Source organism: Leptonychotes weddellii, unplaced genomic scaffold (genome assembly GCF_054177405.1).
Source record: "Leptonychotes weddellii isolate Sample4059 unplaced genomic scaffold, ASM5417740v2 HiC_scaffold_1182, whole genome shotgun sequence".
NCBI lineage: Eukaryota > Metazoa > Chordata > Mammalia > Carnivora > Phocidae > Leptonychotes > Leptonychotes weddellii.
This window is the reverse complement of record NW_027696343.1, coordinates 8141-13567: the sequence shown is the minus strand read 5'-3', so window position 1 is coordinate 13567 and position 5427 is coordinate 8141. Positions and strand designations below refer to the sequence as shown.

Below are 5427 nucleotides of genomic sequence, written 5' to 3'. Positions count from 1 at the left end.
TATCTATCTATCTATCTATCTATCTATCTATCTATCTATCATCATCTACCTGTCTATTCATTTTCACTTAAGTGGTCTAAACAAGACATAGGCAGAGGAGAGTACAAGACTGTTGAAACTCAATCAAATTTAATTATTAGGACATCATTTTCCTTTAGCAACTTTAGTCTTTAAATGACCTCTTTTGGGGCACCTGGGTGGCTCAGCCAGTTAAGTGGCTGCCTTGGGCTCAGGTCATGATCTCAGGTCCTGTGATCAAGCCCTGTTCAGCGGGGAGCCTGCTTCTCCCTCTCCCTCTACTTGCTCCTCCTGCTTGTGCGCTCTTGCTCTCTCTGTCAAATAAATAAATAAAACCTAAAAAAATTAATTAATGACCTCTTTTGAAAAAAATTAAAAAATTAATAACCTTTTTGGATGAGTAATAAGACTTTGTGACGATGAGAATTCCAGAATAAGAAGGAAAACTTAGTAAAAATGCTTATAAGGAAATGAAATTGGAGAGAGGAAACCCTCCCCAAGGAAATGTGACCTCTTAGGATTTATGACCCCATGTATCCCCTCCTTTCTCCACAGCCATTATGTTTTGGATGGCAATCTTTTTGCATAAACAAATGATAAACTTTTATCCCAGATCAGTTCTATGCAATAAGCATGTAGTGAACACCTACTATGTGTTAGGTATTGGTAATTTGAAGGTGAAAAATGCAGTTTCTCATTCTCATGGTCTAAGTGTACATATAACATGTTTTAAGAAAAGGGGTGACATGGTCATAGGTTTAGAAAGATTACTAAAATGACAGTATGGAGAAAGGATTTGAGGGAGAAATAATGGACGTAGGTTATCTATTAGGCCTTTGTGTATTCTCCCTTAGAACAGCATTTCCTGATCTATTTTGTCTTATGATCACTCTGATAATAATATACAGACTCTCAACACAAATTATTTGTTCATCTCCCACACACACACAGTAAAAGACTTGAACAAATATTAACACAGGATCTAACAGCCTAAGGCCACATCTCTAGGATGACACTGGCCCTCCTAAAAGTGCCTGCTTGAGAAAAGTCAAGGTTGCCAAAAGAATGTACTGTTTGTGCCAGCCAACACCTGAAGACAGAGCCTCTGTTTCCCAGCCTCTGTGGGAGGGCAGGAGCCTAACTTTGATAAGCACCAGTTAACAAACCCAGATATGTTTCACAAAGATCAACCCTAGTTTCCCGCTTTTGGTAATTTCCCACTTCCTTAACTCAAGCCTCTACCATCTACCCTCACTCCTCCCTCCTTCTCCCTTTAAGACACCCTATCATCTCTGGTAACAAAGTGAAGTTGAGTTCTGTTCATACTGGACTTTCTTTCCTATGGCAAAAATATGTTTCTGGTTAAAATCTGTCATTAACTTTAGTGTCTAGCTTTGTTTTATCTTTGACACTAGTTTGAAATACATTTCCAGTAAAAGCCAACCTTACTGGCACATACATCATTTCTTTATCCTCTCTCAGCTACCTTTACACAGATTCCACACAAATTAAAACTTAATACACCAAAAAAAACCTTAATACACCAACAGAAAAATGAGACAAGAGCCAGTGGTTGAAGATTTTGTAAAAGATGGTGGCAAGCAAGAGTGTGATAACAATATCAGCAAAGTTCATCTTTATAAAGTAAAATTTAAATTTATATTATTCCTTAACTTTATAACAAAAGAGACATGATACATAACTAAAGTCCCACCTTTCCAATTCACATCTGGATTGTTGTCAACAGCCCTCCTTATACAGAATTAGAATATACCACAAAGATAAACTATGCAACTTGTGTCTAGGAAAGCAGATTTTAGGAAAGCAATAACCCCTATTGCTCAATAACTGTGCCATTGTGGCAATGTGCTATATAGTAACATCAAGCCCAACCCTTAAAGTAAGATTCCAATTCCTTATCCATGGAAGTTCATTATACCCACACACACATACACACACATATATATCTCCCCAAGTTCTGCTTTTGCTGTCATCCACATATTTTGACACATAGTGTATTTATTATCACTCCTATTAAGATCATATCCTGCATGATGCTGATTCTTTAACATTTATTTAGATTTCTTTTGTGTCATGCTCAAACTTTGTGAATGTTCTGTTTGTGTTAAAAATAACATATATTCTTGTACTCCTAAAATTAATACAATGTTATATGATAATTTCATCTCAATATAAAAATAAAGTTTAATCTCTTTTGGGTATAAATCAATACACATTTATTGATGATAATAATTAATGTGTATCTGATACTGTCTAAACATTTTAAATATAACTCATTCATTCCCCACCAAAACCCTATGAGGAATGTATTATCATTTTCATTTTAAAAAGAAAAAAAAACTGGGTGCTAGGGTGGCTCAGTCAGTTAAGTGTCTGCCTTCAGCTCAGGTCATGATCCCAGGGTCCTGGGATGGAGCCCCACGTCAGGCTCCCTGCTCTGCGGGGAGCCTGCTTCTCCCTCTCCCTCTGCCTACTGCTCCCCCTGCTTGTGCTCTCTCTCTCTCTGACAAATAAATAAATAAAATCTTAAAAAAAAAAAAGAAAGAAAAAAAATTTAAAAAATTGAGACAAAGAAATGTTAAATAATTTTCCAAAAGTCATGCAGCTAGCAGAGAGTAGAGATGGTATTTGAACCCAGGCTGTCTATCTTCAGAATCCATGCTTTTAGCTACTTTATATCACCTCTCTTACTATTGTTATTTTAATCTTCCAATTCATTAGGGTTTTTTTGTATCCTTGTTCATCAATTCACAATAGAAGTGTGTTACTATTACCAACTAAAATTTTTGAAATGTCTTTTCTCTGTGGTTCTATCATTTACAGCTTTATAGTTCTGTTCTCATGATCTTTACATCTTCTTGATCCATTTTTCCTGTTATCATTAAATAATAACCCATTTGTGTTTTATGATGTTTTCACTTCAAATTCTATTTTATCTGACATAAAATTGCTATAATATCTTTCCTTTAGCTTATATGTGTCTCATATATAATTTGCCATCCCTTGATTTTCATTGTATGTACACTCTTGTTATGTGTTTCATATATAGGGTGACCATATAATTTACCGTTGCAAATGCCTAACCTGTGGAGTAGGGTGGAGGCAGGATGAGGAGGAAAACTTCAGGAGAGGACCAGCTTGCCTGCACATATTATTGGTTCTCCATCTCAGTCAGGTTGCAGCAGCACTCCGGTGGTATCCCACTGCCTCTAGCTGGCATTGCCCTGGTGCTAAGCTAGGTGCTGCTTTCTCTCCTTACAGGAGCAATGGGGCCCGGATGATAATATTTCCATAACAATGTGATAGTGTGGGAATGGGATATGGGGTTAAGCACCAAGTTAAGAAGCTCTTCCCCAATTTTGCATCCATCTATGAACTCTAGGTACATTTACTTTCTAAGTGATTTCATCTTTTCTCATGACATTAAATCCATCTACAGTCTCATGAATCCCAACTACATGGTTCCAGGCCAGATCCAACATCTCCCTTGAGCTCCAGAATGAAATATCCAACTACATACTTACCACCTCCACTTGGATATCTAATAGGCATCTCAAATTGCCATATCCATAACATATCCTTGAATACCCACCATCACCATCACCCTTAATGGTATTTCCATTCTACCAACTGCTCAGGCATAAATTTTGGAGTTAACTTTGACTCAGTTTCATTCACACAACCAATCTAGTCCATTAGCACTTCAAAAACTTTCGAGAAACAAGTCCATTCTCATCACATCCCCAAAACAACAGTATAGTCTAAATATTGTATCTTGACTGGATTATTGCAATAGCCTTCAAACTGGTCTCCCTGCTTTTGTCCTTTTGACCCAGGACAATTTGATCATAAAACATTAGCCAGAGATATGTGATTAAAACATAAGTCAGACTGTGCCAGATGTCCAGCCAAAACTGAGATGGCTTATTTTTTTCTGAATAAAATTCAAAATCCATACTCTACCACACAAACCCCTCCACAATCAACCTTCTGGCTACTTCTCTGAACTAATCTTCTAACACTCATCCCTGCACTGATTACACACTTGATGAAAGGGCTTCCTGGTAGGTGTCCCCCAATCTTAACCTAACACTAACATGTCACACATGGTATTTTGGTACAGTTGGGTTTTTCCCTGCCTAGAACACTATTCTGTCTCCAAATACCTGCATGGCTTGTTCCCTCACTTCCTTCAGGTCTCTGTCAAATATCACCTTGTAAGAAAAAGATCACTGTATACAAAATAGCAACCACTCTCCTCCTAATACTCCCTATGTCCCTTACCATGTATTATTTTTCAGAACATTTATCAACAGCTGATATATAATTTATTTGCTTATTTTCTGTATCTTAATACTACAATGTAAAGTCTACTAAACTAGAGATTTTGTTTCTTTGTTCACTGCTGATTTTCTAGCTCCTACAGCAATGTCTGACATGCAGTAGACATTTAATTAAAATTTATAAACTGGAGTGCCTGGGTGGCTCAGTCATTAAGCATCTGCCTTCAGCTCAGGTCATGATCCCAGGGTCCTGGGATCGAGCCCCGCATCGGGCTCCCTGCTTGGCGGGAAGCCTGCTTCTCCCTCTCCCACTCCGCCTGCTTGTGTTCCCTCTCTCGCTGTGTCTCTCTCTGTCAAATAAATAAAATCTTTAAAAAAAAATCTATAAACTGAATGAATGAGATTTATCCCTGCTCCTACCACCAGCTGATTATAGATAAATTCAGATTTAGATATAGGACACAGCTATGTCTTACCAGGATCCATTTATGATCAAGAACATGGGACTGTTGGCTATGGTAGGAATACCATTAATGGCTACTGATTTTTTACACTTGATCTTAGCCAAAAGGCCGAGAAGCGATAATGGCTACTGATTTTTTAAAGATGAATGAAAATTTTAGGCCCATGTTCTAATTAACCAAAGTATGAAACTAGCATAGCAGAGAAAAGGAGTGGTTTTATTACCTACAGACTCCATAGGGGTTTTCTAGAATCAAGATGACATAACTTTCAAAGCACTTTTCCACTAGGCAGTGGTTCTGGCATTGTGGAATATTGTACCCATGTGCTGAGTCAAAACTACCTTTAGTTTCAAATTTTCTAGATAAGGCAATGGAGTACTTTCACAGCTTAAATTACATTGTCACTTCTTCACTCAAAACATTGCAAAATTTTCCATTTCACTCAGAGATAAAGCCAAAGTCTTTACAGTCTCCCAAATGCCCCCTATATGACATTGTTCTGCATTATCTGACTTCATCCCCTTTGATTTTCCACTTTGTTCACTCTGCTCCAGCTACCTTGCTATATCTAAGAAATGCCACAAAAGCTTCCATCTCAGAGCCTTTATAACTGCTTTTCTTTTCCTAGAATGTTCTTTCTC

At 37.5% G+C, this 5427-nt stretch overlaps 1 pseudogene; it reads right to left on the bottom strand.

Annotated features, from left to right (window-relative positions):
• Positions 1 to 4758: 4758 nt before the first annotated feature.
• On the bottom strand, positions 4759 to 4906 carry LOC115940433 (U2 spliceosomal RNA; annotated as a pseudogene).
• Positions 4907 to 5427: the final 521 nt, after the last annotated feature.